This window comes from Schistocerca nitens, chromosome 3 (assembly GCF_023898315.1).
Source record: "Schistocerca nitens isolate TAMUIC-IGC-003100 chromosome 3, iqSchNite1.1, whole genome shotgun sequence".
Lineage (NCBI taxonomy): Eukaryota > Metazoa > Arthropoda > Insecta > Orthoptera > Acrididae > Schistocerca > Schistocerca nitens.
In genome coordinates, this window is record NC_064616.1 from 446,479,176 (window position 1) to 446,500,624 (window position 21,449).

The 21,449-nt window shown below is 41.1% G+C and overlaps 1 protein-coding gene across 3 annotated transcripts in view; it reads left to right on the plus strand.

Moving 5' to 3' along the window:
- LOC126248377 (syntaxin-binding protein 5) overlaps positions 1-21,449 on the plus strand; it is a 1,030,224-nt gene that overhangs the window by 794,685 nt on the left and 214,090 nt on the right. The window lies entirely within an intron of this gene.

Here is a 21,449-nt window from a genome sequence, read left to right on the forward strand (position 1 = left end):
CATGCGGGAGGCCGGGTGGACGTACCGCCGAATTGCTCAACACGTGGGGCGTGAGGTCTCCACAGTACATCGATGTTGTCGCCAGTGGTCGGCGGAAGGTGCACGTGCCCGTCGACCTGGGACCGGACCGCAGCGACGCACGGATGCACGCAAAGACCGTAGGATCCTACGCAGTGCCGTAGGGGACCGCACCGCCACTTCCCAGCAAATTAGGGACACTGTTGCTCCTGGGGTATCGGCAAGGACCATTCGCAACCGTCTCCATGAAGCTGGGCTACGGTCCCGCACACCGTTAGGCAGTCTTCCGCTCACGCCCCAACATCATGCAGCCCGCCTCCAGTGGTGTCGCGACAGGCGTGAATGGAGGGACGAATGGAGACGTGTCGTCTTCAGCGATGAGAGTCGCTTCTGCCTTGGTGCCAATGATGGTAGTATGCGTGTTTGGCGCCGTGCAGGTGAGCGCCACAATCAGGACTGCATACGACCGAGGCACACAGGGCCAACACCCGGCATCATGGTGTGGGGAGCGATCTCCTACACTGGCCGTACACCACTGGTGATCGTCAAGGGGACACTGAATAGTGCACGGTACATCCAAACCGTCATCGAACCCATCGTTCTACCATTCCTAGACCGGCAAGGGAACTTGCTGTTCCAACAGGACAATGCACGTCCGCATGTATCCCGTGCCACCCAACGTGCTCTAGAAGGTGTAAGTCAACTACCCTGGCCAGCAAGATCTCCGGATCTGTCCCCCATTGAGCATGTTTGGGACTGGATGAAGCGTCGTCTCACGCGGTCTGCACGTCCAGCACGAACGCTGGTCCAACTGAGGCGCCAGGTGGAAATGGCATGGCAAGCCGTTCCACAGGACTACATCCAGCATCTCTACGATTGTCTCCATGGGAGAATAGCAGCCTGCATTGCTGCGAAAGGTGGATATACACTGTACTAGTGCCGACATTGTGCATGCTCTGTTGCCTGTGTCTATGTGCCTGTGGTTCTGTCAGTGTGATCATGTGATGTATCTGACCCCAGGAATGTGTCAATAAAGTTTCCCCTTCCTGGGACAATGAATTCATGGTGTTCTTATTTCAATTTCCAGGAGTGTAGATACAGGGGGGGAGGGAGGGGAGGGTCTCCAACTGCTTCAGATCAGCATATCACTCCTACTGTATTGCAGTTCCTTACCTTTTGATTCTCCTTCCTTCCATCTGATTTCACCAGGATCTCTGCCTCAGATGACCCCTCAGATGTCACATTGGCAGTCCATGCTTTTCTTCTCCTGGAAACATGTAGGCGTTTTTATTAAAGGGAAAAAGGGACTGATTACATCAATGTTCAGGCTCTTTCAACTTGCCAAAAATTGATTGATTGATTGATTGATTGATTGATTGATTGATTGACTGATTCATTCATTCATTCATTCATTCATTCATTCATTCATTCATTCATGATCTGGAGATGCATATAATTACTAAAGGAGGAGACAAAGGGAACAGAGAGATGTGGGGAGAAAATAGTGTGAATGGTGGGACTAGAAAATGTGCAATGTGTGGGGACCTCATCCAAGATGTGGTGGAGACCCTGCCTGCAGCTGTTGAGGGTGCAGGGCGCAGTGATCTTCAAGTTGTGGTTCATTTCAGCACCATTGATACCTGATGCCTTGGTTGTGAAGCCATCCTCATTTTGTACAGGTGGCTGCCAGAAGTGGTGAAGGCTGGTGACCTTGGTCATGGGGTGGAGGCAGAGCTTAAAATTTGTGGTACTATACCCAGAATTGATTTTGGTCCTTCAGTTTGGAGCGAAGTGAAGAGTATTAAATGGAGACTGTGTCAGATTTGTGCCGATTTTGAATGCGTACTTCTGGACCTGCACTGTGGGGTGAAGAATTGTATTATTCCCCCCTGATAGGTCAAGGCTGCACTACATAGGGGAAGCAGCTACTCAGGTAGCAGACTACTTGTGAAGTGCATGTAGGGTTTTTGTTTTAGGCTAGGCAGTAGTTTGGGGTCCTGTGATGAACACTCGCCAGTCAGGGTGCAGAGAGTGAAATCTGATCATAACCAAAACAAAGACACCTGTAATGTCAAAGGTTTTACAGTAAATTTCTGAAGCATTTGTAATAAATTCCCTTTACTTGGAACCAAAATCTGGATGAAACTTGAAGTATACTCCAAAATATTTAACCATGCATGGAACATCCATCGATAATACAGGTTAGACACCATAGGAAGGAAAGTGTTCATTGCAATCAACAAAAATATTGCCTCTGTGAAGGTCAAAATTGAGTCTGAATGTATCTTGTCATGATTAACTGTCCTAAGTGAACTCAAGTTAATCATCAGACATTTTTGCCAACTAACCACTTGTAAAAGTATATTTGTAGAATCATTCAGAGAAAGTCTACACTTAGTAATATGGAAGCACCCTGATCACACAGTACTAGTTGGCAGTGACTTGAACCTCCTTGGGACGATCAGTCTTGTGAAATAGTTTTGAACACATTTTCTGAAAACTGTCGTAGTCAGTTAGTTCGAAAAGTTACATATACTGCAAATGTTTTACACCTCATAACTATAAACAGGCCAGACCTTATCGACAGTGTAAGTATAGAGACAGGGATTAGTAATCCTCATGTCATCATAGTGATGATGGTTAGTAAATATAATAAATCCATTAAGAAAGCTAGGACAGTTGTTACTCTGGAATGAGCATCTAAGGAGTTGTTAGCATCCTACTTAGGAGCAAATGGACATCATTTGCACTCCTGTCCAGAAAATACAGACCACCTTGAGAGACTAGAGACAGGAAGTTTGTATTCACTGGACATGTACATTAGTATGTTCTGCAGAAACAATTAGCATTTGAACCATGTCGTCTGGCATGTTCAAGGTCAACATCGAAGTCGCGATGCAACAGTACATACTGGTAAAATGTGCCTGCAGCTCTCGTTGTCCGTATGAACCAAAGGTAATCGATCAGTATGATTTGAGCAGATGTGCAGGATGCCTTGCAGACATATGGGCAAACCATACCACCAAATGAGGTGAGTTTGAAAGAGGGCATATTATTGGTGTGAGAGATTGTGATGCATCCATCTGAGAAATTACTGCTCATGTTGAACGAAGTATTTCAGCAGTGCAATGGGTGTGTGCAAAATTGTTTATGGAAGGCCATAGAACGTGTCAAAATGGGTCAGGTTGCACCACCCAGCCCACCTCCAACAAGAAGATCGACACCTCATCTGAATGGCGTTGCAGGTCAGATCTGAATCCTCCTCCAGCTCTGGTGCAACTATGGAAAAGTTAAACACATTATACACTATCAGGGGTGACAGTCTGTCACTGTTTACTATGGTATGGGTTGTGTGTGTTGTCCTATTCTCCACCTACTTTTGACTAACGTGCAGAAACATTATACCTGGCAGTGGTGTATGGAACGATGTCACTGGGGACAGGCATAGCATCACATATAGATTCCAGGCAATTCAAGTTCTGCTTGTTTTAAAATGATGGCCGCATTTTGGTTCACCGCAGTCAGGGGAGTGGCATCAGTGATTGCATTCGAACAAGACATACAGAGCCAACTCGAGGCCTTACGGTGTGGTGTGCAACCCCAAATCACTGTTCATGCATGTCCAGGGCACTGCAACCGATTTGACTTACGTGTTTGACATCCTGCGACTTGCAGCGATACCCTTTCTACACGACACCCCAGGTGCTATTTTTCAGCAAGACAATGCATGGCAACATGTTGCTGCATGAACACATGCCTTCTTGGTGTCACAGGATGTCAGCCTTTTGCCCTGGCTGGCCACTTCACCAGACTTGTCGCCCATCGAAACTGTGTTGTGTATAGCGAAATGACGGGTGCAGCACTCTGACCCAATGCCAACAACCACAGGTGAACTTTAGAACCAGGTGAATGCGGCATGGATAGCTATAACATAGCACCATATACATGTTAGTGCCATCACACATGGAAGAAGTTATCAGGGCCCATAGTGGACCATGTGCCTTTTAGGCAACAGGACATATGCTGAACTGAGGTGATTGAAATGCTAATCTTCAGAACGTACTAATGTAAATGTCCTGTGAATATGAACTTCCTATCTCTAGTCTTTCAAGGTGTTCTGTTTTCTTCTGAACATGAGTGTAGTTCCACTGTGATGGTCATAGAGGAATTAAGGGGAAAGTTTATAAACTAATTTTAAACTGCACTCAGGAGAAGTGTGTGTGAAGAAAGTGAATTAAGGATGGAAAAGACCCACATGGTTTTATAACAAAAATTGTAAATTGCTGAGGAAACAGTGATTGTTGCATACTCTGTTTGAAATAGGACACACAAATATCTATAGTCAAAAGTTAGTTAGAATTCATGCATCTATAAAAAGATTGATAGCCAAAGCTTACAAAAAACAACTTCCACTGTCATATGTTAGTGAAACTGGTTCTGTGTAAAATGACTGTGTCAAAAGCTTCTATTCAGCCAGTCATCAAGGATTCTGGTTGGAAATAAAAGACAGCAAAAGGAAGATGAAGTTTCAAATTTTGCTTCTAGAAAAGTATTCACCCAGGTGGATCATACAGACATACCATCATTTGAATGTCACACACTCCAATATGTAGGACATAAAAATATGCATCTCTGGCACTGAGAAGCAATTGAAAATTTTGAAAACAAATAAGTTGCCAAGTCCAGATGGAATTCCAATTTGGTTTTACAGAGAGCACTCTTAGGCATTGGTCCTATACTTAGTTTGAATTTATTGTGAATCTCTCTCCTAGTGTAAAGTCTCAAGTTACTGGAAAAAAGTGCAGGTGGCTCCTGTGTATTTCAAGGGTAAAAAAATTGACCCATAAAATTACAGACCAATATCCATAATCTCACTTTGCTTCATAATTCTTGAGCATATCTGGTGTACAAGTATAATAAATATCCTTGAGACAGGAAATATTCTGTCTATGAATCAGCATGGATTTAGAAAGCATCACTCATGTGAAACTCAGCTAACCCTTTTCTCAACCAGTATCCTGTGAACCATGGGTGAAGGGCAACAGGGGATATTCCAAGATTTCTGAAAATTGTTTGGCACAGTGTTAATGAAGGCCCAAGCATATGGAATACGTTCTCTTATATGTAGTGGTTCGAAGACATTCTTAAGTAATGGAACCCAGTGCGTAGTCCTCACTGTCGAGTGCTTATCAGAGATGAGGTTATAGGCAGGAGTACCATATTGAAGTGTGATACAACCACTGTTCTCAATATCCATAAACATGCCTAGTTAATTGTTGTAGGTGAGTCACTGTAGGAGGATACAGTATGACAGACAGAATTCCGGTTCGAGCTGTCAGAGTTGGCAGTCATGCGTGCGTAAGGTGTGCTTGCTTGTGTGAAATAATATATATATATATATATATATATATATATATATATATATATATATATATATATATATATAGAGAGAGAGAGAGAGAGAGAGAGAGAGAGAGAGAGAGAGAGAGGGAAACATTCCACGTAGGAAAAATATATCTAAAAACAAAGATGATGTGACTGTCCTTTTTTCCCCCATAAGGTAAGTCTTTCCGCTCCCGGGATTGGAATGACTCCTTACCCTCTCCCTTAAAACCCACATCCTTTTGTCTTTCCCTCTCCTTCCCTCTTTCCTGATGAAGCAACCGACACGTGTTCATGTTCATGTTGCCATTTTCTGAAGAAGTTGTTGGTCAAAAGCTAATGTGTGTGTGTCTTTTCATTGAGCCTGTCTGCAGCTTAGTGTGTCATCATTATAGTGAGTGTTAATCAATTTTTTTCTTATATTGTTGATATTCCAACCTGTAGTTTCCTTGTTAGAATTCTTATTTTGTGTGATGAAGGACAGCTCGCTCTAAATGTAGAAATAAGGTAAGTTAATGCAGATGAGTAGGAGAAACCAAACCTATAATGTTCAGATACAGTATTAATGGTGTGCTGCTTGACATAGTCACATTGATTAAATATCTGGGCATAAAGCTACTAAGTGATATAAAATAAAGTAAGCATATAAGATTGGTAGCAGTGAAGGCCAATGGTTGTTTTCAGTATATTGGGGGAATTCTAGGAATATGTAGCTAATCTTTAAAGGAGACCACATACAGAAAATTGGTGTGCCCCATTCTTGAGTACTGCTCTATTATTTGGGATCCACAGCAGGTTGAATTAAAAGCAGACATTGAAGCAATTCAAAACCATGTTTCTAGATTTTTTATAGCAAGTTTGACCAGCATGAGAATATCACAGTAATGCTCTGTGAACTCAAATGGGAATTGCTGGAGGGAAGATGAAGTTATTTTTGTGAAACACTGTTGAGAATATTTAGAGAACCAGGATTTGCAGCTGACTCCTGAACAAATCTACTGCTACCAATGTACATTTTGCATAAAGACCATGAGGACAAGATGAGAAATATTTGACCTCATACAGAAGAATATAGTCAGTCATTTTTCTGGCACTCCGTTTGTGAATGGAACAGGAAAGAGACTGATTAGTAGCAATACAAAGTACCCTCTACCAAGCACCATGTGCTTGCTTGCAGTGTGTGTATACAAATTTTCCAATGATCTATACAATAAAAAGACCTTAACCATTTTATGCAGCAGAACTTATTATTGTAATTAAAGTATGAGAAAAGGAGAGAATACAAAAAGAAAGAAAGGAAAATACTTCAAAAAATTCAGGGCCCAAAAACAGATAAAAACGGAAACAACAAAAGCTTTCAAACACAATTCTGAAAAAAATATGGCACTCTCTTCCTTCTTAGATTCTGTACTAGGCTAGGCACAATTTCCTAGTTGTGTACTTGAGGGCTGAAAACTGCAAGGTTTCCCTAAATGTGTCAAGTGTGCCTTCGCATCAGAGGCTGATACCCAGGTAGCTATCATGTGTAGGGTACCCACAAAGGTCTTTTAGACTAGGTACCTCTCCACCCAGTCTAGATGTTGATAACTGTAGGGGTACCAGGAATGTCAATGTAAAATCCTAGTGATTAACTGTTGAAACATTCACAACATAGTGCCAGAGTTTGAAGCTCTTCTAGAAAGGAGTGGAAGTTGCATAACGCAAGGAAGTTAGTTAAAAACTGAAACTGATAGCAGTGAGTATTGTGAGGAAAATCTAAGTTTATTTAAAAAGGCTAGGCTAATGGTAAATGGATGTGGTGTATTTGTCACAGTAGACAAGCAACTAAAATTTACCATCATATACACTCCTGGAAATTGAAATAAGAACACCGTGAATTCATTGTCCCAGGAAGGGGAAACTTTATTGACACATTCCTGGGGTCAGATACATCACATGATCACACTGACAGAACCACAGGCACATAGACACAGGCAACAGAGCATGCACAATGTCGGCACTAGTACAGTGTATATCCACCTTTCGCAGCAATGCAGGCTGCTATTCTCCCATGGAGACGATCGTAGAGATGCTGGATGTAGTCCTGTGGAACGGCTTGCCATGTCATTTCCACCTGGCGCCTCAGTTGGACCAGCGTTCGTGCTGGACGTGCAGACCGCGTGAGACGACACTTCATCCAGTCCCAAACATGCTCAATGGGGGACAGATCCGGAGATCTTGCTGGCCAGGGTAGTTGACTTACACCTTCTAGAGCATGTTGGGTGGCACGGGATACATGCGGACGTGCATTGTCCTGTTGGAACAGCAAGTTCCCTTGCCGGTCTAGGAATGGTAGAACGATGGGTTCGATGACGGTTTGGATGTACCGTGCACTATTCAGTGTCCCCTCAACGATCACCAGTGGTGTACGGCCAGTGTAGGAGATCGCTCCCCACACCATGATGCCGGGTGTTGGCCCTGTGTGCCTCAGTCGTATGCAGTCCTGATTGTGGCGCTCACCTGCACGGCGCCAAACATGCATACGACCATCATTGGCACCAAGGCAGAAGTGACTCTCATCGCTGAAGACGACACGTCTCCATTCGTCCCTCCATTCACACCTGTCGCGACACCACTGGAGGCGGGCTGCACGATGTTGGGGCGTGAGCGGAAGACGGCCTAACCGTGTGCGGGACCGTAGCCCAGCTTCATGGAGACGGTTGCGAATGGTCCTCGCCGATACCCCAGGAGCAACAGTGTCCCTAATTTGCTGGGAAGTGGCGGTGCGGTCCCCTACGGCACTGCGTAGGATCCTACGGTCTTGGCGTGCATCCGTGCGTCGCTGCGGTCCGGTCCCAGGTAGACGGGCACGTGCACCTTCCGCCGACCACTGGCGACAACATCGATGTACTGTGGAGACCTCACGCCCCACGTGTTGAGCAATTAGGCGGTATGTCCACCCGGCCTCCCGCATGCCCACTATAAGCCCTCGCTCAAAGTCCGTCAACTGCACATACGGTTCACGTCCACGCTGTCGCGGCATGCTACCAGTGTTAAAGACTGCGATGGAGCTCCGTATGCCACGGCAAACTGGCTGACACTGACGGCAGCGGTGCACAAATGCTGTGCAGCTAGCGCCATTCGACGGCCAACACCGCGGTTCCTGGTGTGTCCGCTGTGCCGTGCGTGTGATCATTGCTTGTACAGCCCTCTCGCAGTGTCCGGAGCAAGTATGGTGGGTCTGACACACCGGTGTCAATGTGTTCTTTTTTCCATTTCCAGGAGTGTAAATAGAAACTGCATATGATCAAGACCTGTGCAAGACTCCGTATCAAGGGTAGGCATAAACTGATAATTGGATCTCTATCAACCACTAGACTCACCTCCAGATGCAAATGAGAACTTCGGAGAAATCTGTAGTTAACTTGTATGTAAGTTCCCCATTTATACTGTCATCATCAGGCAAGACTTTGTTCAGATAAAAAGAAAGTGTACAAAAAGCTTTTACAGTTTAGATTGCAATTTACATTAGACAATTGAAACATGATTAATAATTTTGGTTGTGTATAACAAAAATCTTGACATCTGTAAACAAACAGAAATGTCTATTTTCCAACGTAAATTGCAATCTAGGTAGTAAAATGTTTTTGTATATTTTTATTTTATTATAGTGATTTTTATTAAGACTGCTGCCTCCTTTTCTGTTAACATCAGGCTTTTCAAAGAAAAGGTTTTAATCATCCAATCAAACCCACATCCAACTATCCTGATATAGGTTTCCCATGATTTCCCTAAATTACTCTAGGCAAATGCCAGGGCGGTTCCTTTGAAAAGGCATATTTGATTTTCTTCCCCATCCTTGCTGAGCTTCTGCTTCATCTCAAATGGCCCTGATGTTGAGGATGTTAAGCCTGAATCTTCGTACTTTGAGTCATCCAACAATGAATTGGGAAAATTACAGTTTAAGTGATGGGACATAACTAGAAGCTCTATGAAACAATTAAATAAAATGCATTCCTGAGAACTGCCTAGAACAGTTTGTTTGGAAGCCCACCCATGATGGAAATATGTTGAATCTAATAGCAACAAGTAGTTCTGAATTCTTTGAGGATGTCCATATTGGAAATGGTATTGGCGACCATGAGGCAGTCATAGCAATAATGATTACCGAAGTACAAAGAGCTACTACAACTAGTAGAAGAATTTTTATGTTCAAAAAACTAGGTAAAGAAGCAGTAGTGTCATAACTCGGTGAGGAATTCTAAACATTTAGCTCTGGAGATGAGCATGTAGAAGAATTGTAGCTAAGTTTAGAAGAATAGTTGACCACACACTTGATAATTTGTATCTAGTAGAACACTTCATTATCGGAGGGACCCTCAGTGGTATACTGTCACTGGAAAGAAGCTTCTAAAGAAACTGAGACTAGTGCATAATATGTATAAAACAAAGCATACACTAGAGATATGGAGATACTCAACTAGTAAAATACTAACAAAAGAACTCTCATAAAATTCAAACAAATTCTGGTCATATGTAAAGGTTGTTTGTGGCACCAAAGTTTGTGTCAAGCCAGTAATGAATGAGATGGCAACTGAAATTGAGGGTAGCAAAGCCAAAGTGGAGTCACTGAACTCTGTTTTTAAATGTTCCTTTACAAATGAAAATATACTTGTATCACTCCAATTTAATCCTAGCACCACTGCAAAGATGTATGATATAAATGGCAGTGTTAGTGGTGTTGATAAACAGCTGAAATAATTAAAACTGAACAAAGCTCAAGGAGCAAATGAATTTCTATGAGTCTGTACCAAATTTGTGGCTAAGCCGGCCTGTCTTGAAATCATAATGTACCATACATCCCTCAAACAAAAAAACTGTGGCCAGTAGTTTGATAAAAGCACAGGTCACACCCATCTGCAAGAAGGGTTATAGAAGTGATCCACAAAACTAATATTCTAGGTACCCATTTTTTGTAGAATCTTAGAACATATTCTGAGCTCAAATGTAATGATGTTTCTTGAACAGAATGCCTTTGTCCATGAGAACATGGATCATGTTAATCCAGCTTGCAATTTCCTCACATGACACCCTGAAAGCTGTGGATCAAGGCTGTCAAGTGTATGCAGTATTTGTTGATTTCTGAAAAACATTTGACTTGATACTACACCTATGCTTATTATCAAAAGTGTGACTGTATGGGGTATCAAATGAGACTTGTGACTGCATTAAGGATTTCATGGTAGGGAGGATGTAACATGTTGTCTTGGATGGAAAGTCTTAAACAGATACACATCTTCATCTACATATACACTCCACAAGCCACCTCACAGTGTATGGCAGAGGGTACTCTGTGTTCCTCCCTCCTTTTACTGTTCCAATTGTGAATGGTTCTTGGGAAGGAAGATTGCTGGTAAGCCACCATGTGGGCATGAATCTCTCTGATTTTATCTTCATAGTCTTGCTGTGAGAGATACATAGAAGGAAGCAACATATTGGTTGACTCTTCTAGGAACCTACACTCTTGTAAATTTAACAGTAAGCTACACCATGATGCAGACCTCCTCTCTTGTGTTGCCTGCCACTGGAGGTGACTGAGCATCTGACTGACACTTTACACTTACTTACATTTAGTGAAATGTACCACTGTTCTTTGGATCTTCCCTACTTCCTCTATAAACCTCAGATTGACGAGTAATATTCAAGTATTGATCAAATGAGTGTTTTGTAAGCTACCCCATTGTTGACCTACAAACTTAAGAGAACAATATCCTTAACATCAGTTTGCTGCAAATTTCTTGAACATATTTTCAGTTCAGATATAATAAATTTCCTTGAGACGGAAAATATTCTGTCCACAAATCACCACAGTTTTAAGAGAGCATCACTCATATGAAACTAAGCGTGCTGTTTCCTCAAATGATGTCCTGTGAGCGTTAGATGAAGGGCAACAGGTAGATTCCATATTCCTAGATTTCCAAGAAGCGTTTCACACTGCAGACTGTTTTGAAGGTATAAGCATAAAGAATAGGTTCCCAGATAATGAGTGCCCCAAAGATGCATTAAGTAATATAACTCAGTATTTTGTCTACAACAGTGAGTGCTCAACAGAGACAAGAGTATCAACAGGAGTGCCCCAGGTAAGTGTGATAGGGATGCTTTTATTTACTATATACCATATTTTAAGGACTATGAGATGCTATTGATTACAAGATGTGCCTTAATTTTTAAGCAGTTTTTAAGAAAACAACATTTTTACCCTTTTTATTATTATATTGCACATCTAGGCTGAAAAGATTCTTAGTTTATAAAACTGAACTGACCTTCAGAATCTCTGAAAATTGTCATCTGAACTTTCCTTCAGAATCTCTGAAAATTGTCATCTGAACTTTCCTCTCCTCCTCCTCCTCCTCTTCCTCCTTGTCATCATCATTGTCCCCTTCATATATAAGATGGTCTTCATTGCCATAAGGAGCATTACTTATACCACACTTCTTGAAATATTTAACAATAATGTCTTCTCTCACTCTAGATCATGACTGTTTTCTCCACTGGCACACTTTTTTGACTGTAGGTCATTTTAAAGCTTCCTTCCACATGAATTCATGTTGGGTTTCAAGTATCATCTGTTTCTTCAATTACTCTCTCACATACACTTTAAATGGTTTATTTACCAAGACATCAAGAGGCTGCAGTTGTGGAGTAAGTCATCCCAGAATAACAGCAAGCTCTGTATTTCCCTGTCTCAATTTCTCTTTCACAGAATTTTTTGAATGACTACTAAACTGATCTAGCACAAGAAGAGAACTCTTCTTTAATAAAGTACATTTCCATCTCTCCCACTCTCTGTTAATCCATAATTTCATACCAGCCCCATCCATTCAATCCTTGTACATGAACACCAACACCACCTGCTGGTATTTCAGAAGGTTTTGGCATTGTTTTGGACTTGAAAATGGTCATTGGATTAAGTTTAATACTGTCAGCGCAATATGTAAGGACAGCAGTGTAATGCATTTTTGCATGTCCACTTGTTTTTATAGTTACAGTTTTAGCACCTCCATCGCAACTGTTCTGTTACTCGGCATATCAAATGTCAGAGGAGTTTCATCCATATTTGCTATTTGGCTTAGTTCCACACTGGTTTTCTTTCCACGTTGAACAATAAAGCGATGGAAAGAGAATATTTTGTCTTCATACTCTTGTGACATTCTCTGCTAAGTTCCATTGTAGTGCTAGCTTACGACCATGTATTTGAATCATTTTTGTATTAATTCCAATGCCATTTTGACGATGTCCTTCAATCCATTTCAGTACGTCATCTTCTAGTTTTGGCCATTTTGCTGTTAACACATTTAGTCTTCCTCATTTTTTTTCAGTTCTTCTTTACTAGCTTGCCAATCATGTATGGTTGTTTCTGTTGGTGGAAGGCTGAAATACTGCTCAGTTGCTCTGATGATGATTATTGGTTTGTGGGGCACTCAACTGCACAGTCATCAGTGCTAGTCAGTTGCCCTGTTTCCATGTTCTTCTGCATATGCTATTATATTCAATTTATAGCCCACATCATATGAATACCCTTTATTTTTTCCATTAGGAAACTAGCTACTAACAAAAATATTGTACTGTTACTGATAACACAAATCACTTTCAATTCGAGTTCACTGGCACTGTCGACTGCAATGATGCTTCATAGGCTGGACAGTGTTGTGGGTTTGTGATGGCAGGGTGGGAGGGGGACAGTGTTTGCAAGCTTGTTCATCCCTGAAAATCATTTTCGTCACATCGGTGCATTGCTGCTACCAGTTGAATCCAATGTTGCCCGATAGAGAGAGGTTTCCTGAGGTATCGAATATATGGCCATTTTTAAGACTGGCAGGAATTTTAAATCAAACACTGGACATTTTTATATTAATGTCGAGTATAAAATCCACCTGAATTTTGGTGGCAATTTTTCTCGTAGTCCGGAAAATATGGTACATAAATGATCTGTTGGGTGGGGTAAGCAGCTGTCTGCAGCTGTTTGCTGATGGTACTGTGGTGTAGTGAAAGGTGTCCTCATTGAGTGACTGTAGGAGGATACAATGTGACTTAGACAAAATTTGTAGTTGATGTGATCACTGGAAACGTGCTCTAAATGTATAAAAATGTAAGTAAATGCAGATGAATAGGAAGGTTGGTTGGCTGGTTGGTTGGTTGATTTGGGAGAGGAGACCAAACAGTTAGGTCATCAGTCTCATTGGATTAGGAACAGATTGGGAAGGAAATCAGCCATGCCCTCTCAAAGGAACCATCCCAGCATTTGCCTGAAGCGATTAGCAAAATCATGGAAAACCTAAATCAGGATGGCTGGATGTGGGTTTGAACCATCGTCCTCCCGAATGAAAGTCCAGTGTGCTAACTGCTGTGTCACCTCACTCAATGTCAAATAGGAAAAAAATAAAAATACATAATGTTAAAGTACAGAATTAGTAATGTGCTCACTGACACAGTCACGTCGGCTAAATATCTAGGCATAATGTTGCAAAGCAATATGAAAGGTGGTGAGCATGAAGGATCATAGTAGGGAAGGCAAATAGTTGAGTACAGTTCATCGGGAGAATTTTAGAAATGTGTGGGTCATCTGTAAGGAAGACCACACATATGAGGTCTGTCTAAAAAGTATCCAACCTTTGATTTTCCCACACAAAATAGAGACGATAGGGCGGCACCACTGTACACAGTAAAGGAAGAGACCTTCATGCGCATGCGTGAATTTTGTCCCAGCCTTCCAGCATTGCCAGTTGGTCACTGAGTGAGGTGCTACACAACGTGTTTGTTGGATTACTGATTCCCTCAAGATGACTGAACATGTTGAGCAAAGATACTGCATCAAATGTAGTCAAAAGCTTGGTGATTCTCAAAGCGAAACAATTTGTAAGATTCAGCAGGTGTTTGGAGAAGATGCAATGGGTGTAACACAAATTAAGGAGTGGTTCAACTGATTCAAAAATGGCCGCACATCAGCGGAGAGTTACCAGCAGTCTGGCAGGCCCCAAACTGCTCGGAGTGCAGCTGTTGTTGAGAGGGTGCAAAATTTGGTGATACAGATCGTCGTTTGACTGTGCAGGAGATTGCTCAAGATGTTGGAGTGAGTGAAGATTCTGTACGTGGGATTTTGCATGATGATTTGAACATACACCAAATGGCTGCAAAATTCATGCCCAAGTTGTTGTCACCGGAACGAAAAGATCTCAATTTTGACGTTGCACAGGACCTTCTGGACACCACCAACACTGATCCTGGGTTTCTGAACACTGTGATAACTGGAAATGAGTCATGATTGCATGGCTATGACCTAGAAACATAAAGACAGTCGTTGCAATGGAAGCATCCCGAGTCTCCAAGGCCGAAGAAAGTACAGCAGGTGCGAAGCAAAATCAAGGTGATGCTGACTGTCTTATTTGATGTCCATGGAATTGTGCATCATGCATGTGCACTGGACAAACAGTGACAAAGGAGTACTACCGAGATGTTCTCCAGCGACTCTGTGACACAGTTCAGTGTGAAAGACCAGACATGTGGACCGCAAAAAACTGGCAACTGCATCACAACGCCCCCGCACATTGCATCCCACTTCATCCAAAATTTCTTGGCCAAACATGGAATTACAGCCATTTGCTAACCTCCCTACTCTCCAGACATGGTTCCTTGCGACTTCTGGTTGTTTCCAAAATTGAAGACTCCACTGAAATGATCCCATTTTGAGAGAAGAGAAGAGATAATGTGGAACACAATGATGGAGCTGAACGCTATTCGAAAAGAATAAGTATGTGCAAGCACAAGGGGCCTACTTTGAAGATGATTAGGGTTCCAACCCCTTCAGGTATTCGAAATATTTTTTCTGACCAAAGGGCGGATACTTTTTAGACAAGCCTTGTATAGGACACTTGCATGACCCACTGTTGAGTACTGTATGAATGTTTGGGATCTGCACAATGTTGGATTAAAGGAAGATATCGAAGCAGTTCAGAGCCATGCTGCTAGATTTGTTACCAGTAGATTCGATCAACATGCAATGCTTCAGGAACTCAAATGGGAATCCCTGAAGGGAAGGTCTTTTGAAGGGACACTATTGATAAAATTTAGAGAACAAGCAACTGAAGCTGACTGTGGACACATTCATCTGCCACCAATGTACATTCTGGATAAGGATTATGAATACAAGAGAAGTTAGGGCTCATACTGAAGCATATAGGTGACTGTTTTTCTCTCGCTCCATTTGCAAGAAGAACAGGAAAGGAAATGACTAGTAGTGGCACAAGGTACCTTCCATCATGCGTCACAGAGTGGTTTGGAGAGTGTTTATTTAGGTGTAGGTGTACATTTCTTAAGGATTCATCAATTGAATCTCAGTATGGCATCTGGCACAACTATGATTAATTTTATGTGAACAATCTGCTTGAAAGCACTCCATACATATACTCCTATATATTTTATTGAAGTAACTGCTACCAGCAAGCATTCTGCTATCCTGTATTCATGGACTAATATGTCTTTCTATCTACATATACACAATACATTAAATTTTCTTATGTTGAGGGTAAGTTGCTACTCCTTGCACCAAGTGCAAATCCTCCGCAGGTCTTCCTGAATTTCACTCCAGTCCTTGCTTCGTCTTGCAGTCTGTTATGTACCTGCAATGAAAAACAATCCTGAAACATTTCTAAAGAGTAAAAATCACTCCAAGTACATGTTTGCATGTGTATTTTGAACAATCTGTATCAGTTAATAAATATAATCTGTATAAGGACTATTAAAGCATAACATTAGTAGAAAAAGGAGTCAAATACGTAGGTACTCATATATTCAATAACTTACCAGAGCATATTGAAGGTCATGTAAGTGATAAAGATTGATTTCAGAGTGAATTACAGAACTTCCTGTTGGCCAACTCCTTCTACTCCATCAATGAATATCCTCAAAAGGATTAGATTTGATCATATCACATGCAAGCCTGCAGCAATAGAGAGTTCACATTTGAGTCAAAGTGAGAAAGAAACATCTATAAAGCTGATAGTGTTTTAGATTTACTACATATTTAATGTAAAGTTTGTAATGTTATTTCTCTGACCACTATCAAATTCCTACATACTCTTCTTCGTATGTTTATTTTTTATTTATTTATCTTTAAGACAGAAACTCACAGTGAAACTTACATTTGTTGCAGCATATTCTAAAGCAAGTAAAACCCATGACAGACTGCTACACTTATTACATCTGCAATTTGTCTTAAAGTAATTTTTATTATCTTCTCTTTGTGTGTCTAGTCTTCGTCTCCTGTCATTTCAGCATTTTGTAACATAGTCTTTGTGTTATCGTTCTTCTGTTCAGGTCCTTACTCCCTGTATCAAACCCAAAGTCTCCCTCTTTCTATTTTTTCTATTTTTCTCTATTCTCTCTCTCTCTCTCTCTCTCTCTCTCTCTCTCTCCCCCCCCCCCCTCCCCCTCCCTCTCCCTCTTTTTCTATGTCATAGCCTTTAGCCACCTACATACAAGGTAGTTATTGTATTTGTGCTCTAAAAACACTCTTGGTAATAAGGGTGATGTGAGTGGCAGAGCTGAAACAAGTGTCATTAATGACATTGACTACTATTGATTGTTCCCTAATTTCTACCAACTTTAAGCAACAGACAAAAATGTGTTTAATACTACTATAACTATGAAAACAAAAGTGATGCACCAAGTTAACTGATGAAATACAAATGTTAAATGTAACTGACTTTGAAATAACCACATTTACTAACATAACAATGAAAGTAATCAATTATTGATAATATAATATAAATGGATAGATAAAATCTACCCACCAAGTGGGGGCAGGGGAATACACCCACACAAAAGAGTTTACCTTTTGCAAACTATTAGAGCCAGTGGCTCCTTCTGGCAGAAGAGTTGAGGTGAAGGAAAAGGACTTCCCCTTCAACTCTTCTGCCAGAAGAAGGAGCCACTAGCTCTAAAATCATGTAAAAGTTAAAAGTTAAACCTTCCTCTCTCTCTCTCTCTCTCTCTCTCTCTCTCTCTCTCTCTCTCTCTGTGTGTGTGTGTGTGTGTGTGTGTGTGTGTGTGTGTGTGTGTGTGTGTGTGTGTGTGTGTGTGTGTGTGTGTGTACTCTTCAGCCAACTTGTTCATTAATAGAATAGTGTCATCAATTTTACATCTACATCTACATACTCTCTCTGCAAGCCATCACACACTGTGTGGTGGAGGGTACCCTGTACCACAACTAGTTGTTTCCTTTCCTTTCCTTTCCTTTCCTTTCCTTTCCTGTTCAACTCGCAGATAGAGCGAGGGAAAAATAACTGTCTGTATGTCTCCATGTGAGCCCTAATTGTTCATATGTAGTGTCTCTGGTCTGTATGTGAAATGTATGTTGGTGGCAATAGGGTCGTTTTGCAGTCAGATTCTAATGACAGTTCTCTAAATTTTCTCAGAAGTGCTCTTCGAAATGTATGTCTTCTCCCCTCCACAAGTTCCCACTTGAGCTCCCAAAGCATATCTGTAACACTTGCGTGCTGATCTGACATACCGGTAACAAATTTAGCAGCTTGCCTCTGAATTGCTTCGATGTCCTCTTTCAGTCCAACCTGGTGCGAATCCCAAACACTCAAGCAGTACTCAAGAATAGATGACATTGGCATCCTATATACAGTCTCGTTTACAGATGAGCTACACTTTCCTAAAATTCTCCCAATAAACTAAAGTTGACAGGTTGCCTTCCCTACCACAATCCTCACATGCTTGTTCCATTTCATATTGCATTGCAATGTTATGCCCATATATTTAAATGGTGGGACTGTATCAAGCAGGACACTACTAATGCTTTAACAAAACATTACGGGTTTGTTTTTCCTACTCATCTACATTAACTTACATTCTTCTACATTAAGAGCCAGCTACCATTCAATACACCAACTATAAATGTTGTCTAAGTCATCTTGTATTAACGTACAGTCACTTATCATAAACACCTTCCTGTACATCACAGCATCATCAGCGAACAACCACAGACTGCTGCCCACCTGTGTGCCAGATAATTTATGTGTATAAGAAACATCAGTGGTCCTATCACACTTCCCTGGGCACTCTTGATTTTACACTGTCTCCGATGAACACTCGCCATTGAGTACAACATACTATAGATTCTGTTAAGACGTCTTTGAGCCAGTCACAAATCTGGGAGACTATTGCATATACACATACCTTCAATAACAGTCTGCAGTGAGATGGTACCATGTCGAATGCTTTTCAGAAATCTAGAAATATGTAAATTGTCTGTGGCCCTTCATCCATAGTTTGCAGTATATCATGTGAGAAAAGAACAAGCTGGGTTTTGCATGAGCAATGCTTTCAAAAGTCATGCTGATTTGTGGACTTGAGCATTTTGGTCTCTAGGAAATTTATTATATTCAAACTCAAAATATGCTGTAAAATTCACAAAGATATTGAAATACTAAAAAGATGGCTGCTGTCTTTCTCAAATTGTCTGTAAACTATTGAGTTTCATGTGCTTCTTAGCATTTAAATGGTGAGGGCAAACCTGCAAGTTCTAGCCTTCACTTTACAAATGCTGAATGTGCCAATTTCTGTCAATAATTAGAAGAGCAAAACAATGAGATCTGAAAATTGCTTTCAGGACATTCTCTGATGAGGTGGGTATTTCAGATCTCCATCCAAACATTGTAATTTAAGTTTCTAGGCAAAGGCTGGGATAATTCTTGATAAAAGGTTGTGCCCAGTTTCTTTCCTCATCCCTTCATAATCAAAGTTCTTGGTCAACCCTCCTGCTTTTCAGTGACAGAAATATACACAAAAACTTGACTGCACTTGGTCAAGGAGGTTAGCAAAAATAGGCTCAGACTGTTGTGTGTAATATTAAAGTATAGATTGTTTGCAAGAGATGCAAAAGCAGATAGATTTGCAAATATGCCTAATACGGAATAACTATAGTGTTTCATAGCTGGATTATAAAATACAGTTACTGAAGAGACAGTAAATATAAAGATCACTAATAAATGAAAAGATATGATGTATGTATTATATAAATTTTAGAGGAGAGTAAGTTAGGCTTTATGAATGTGGAATTGGAATCTTATCAAAAATGAAGCAGAAAAGCAAGGTTGAACTGGTGCTGACAGTTCTAAAACAACAATGTGTTATGATCAGCATTAAAAATGAATACATTAAGTGAATGAATGTAGTGTGGTACATGCATTCCAGAAGTCTTCTAATTGCATTATTCTTAACACAACAAGCTATGCTATAGTTTTATGAGTATGAGAAATTTCATCAGTCAGATTCTTTGAACCTCAGTATCAGCAGCAGGCAATCTGACAGTTTTCTTCACAAGTCAGTTCTAACCAGTTAGTTAACTTTTCTATAAGTTTCAGACAATTGCTTCTTACATCTATTTTCTCCTTTTGTGGAATCAATTTTCTGTTTTTCCCTACATATAGTGCAGCCTGGATTTTGCGCACAGCACATGATGAACTTGTTATAATTTTGGTAGTTTTCTGTTCAGGCTGTTACTCTCCAGTTGGCTTCCAATCTATGTTCATTGCTCTCCATTGGCTGCTGTATGTGAGGTACATTGGTACAGTTCTTTCTCTAACCAAGCTAAATGTTTGTTGATTATTTTCAGGACTTACCTTTCACTCTTCATGTTTAAAAGAAGATAGTGGTGAATTTCTATATGGTGGTGCACTAAACAGGATCACACTTGCAAATTAAAGAAAATTAATATACAGGGTGATTCAAAAAGAATACCACAACTTTAAAAATGTGTATTTAATGAAAGAAACATAATATAACCTTCTGTTATACATCATTACAAAGAGTATTTGAAAAGGTTTTTTTTCACTCAAAAACAAGTTCAGAGATGTTCAATATGGCCCCCTCCAGACACACGAGCAATATCAACCCGATACTCCAACTCGTTCCACACTCTCTGTAGCATATCAGGCGTAACAGTTTGGATATCTGCTGTTATTTCTCGTTTCAAATCATCAATGGTGGCTGGGAGAGGTGGCCGAAACACCATATCCTTAACATACCCCCATAAGAAAAAATTGCAGGGGGTAAGATCAGGGCTTCTTGGAGGCCAGTGATGAAGTGCTCTGTCACGGGCTGCCTGGCGGCCGATCCATCGCCTCGGGTAGTTGACGTTCAGGCAATTACGGACAGATAAGTGCCAATGTGGTGGCGCTCCATCCTGCTGAAATATGAATTGTTGTGCTTCTTGTTCGAGCTGAGGGAACAGCCAATTCTCTAACATCTCCAGATACTGTAGTCCAGTTACAGTAGCACCTTCAAAGAAAAAGGGACCAAACACTTTATTGGCTGAAATAGCACAGAAAACGTTCACCTTAGGCGAGTCACGTTCATACTGAGTTGTTTCCCGCAGATTCTCAGTGCCCCATATACAGACATTGTGACGGTTGACTTTCCCGTTAGTGCGGAAAGTTGCTTCATCACTAAACACAATCTTTGAAACGAAAGATTCATCTGTTTCCATTTGAGCAAGGATAAAATCACAGAAATCGATTCTTTTAATCTTATCAGCTGCAGACAGTGCTTGAACCAATTTCAGACGATAAGGTTTCATAACTAACCTTTTTCGTAGAACTCTCCATACAGTTGATTGTGGAATTTGCAGCTCTCTGCTAGCTCTGCGAGTCGATTTTCCTGGGCTGCGAACAAATGCTTGCTGGATGCGTGCTACATTTTCATCACTCGTTCTCGGCCGTCCAGAACTTTTCCCTTTGCACAAACACCCATTCTCTGTAAACTGTTTATACCAACGTTTAATACACCACCTATCAGGAGGTTTAACACCATACTTCGTTCGAAATGCACGCTGAACAACTGTCGTCGATTCACTTCTGCCGTACTCAATAACACAAAAAGCTTTCTGTTGAGCGGTCGCCATCTTAGCATCAACTGACGCTGACGCCTAGTCAACAGCGCCTCAAGCGAACAGATGTACAACTAAATGAAACTTTATAGCTCCCTTAATTCGCCGACAGATAGTG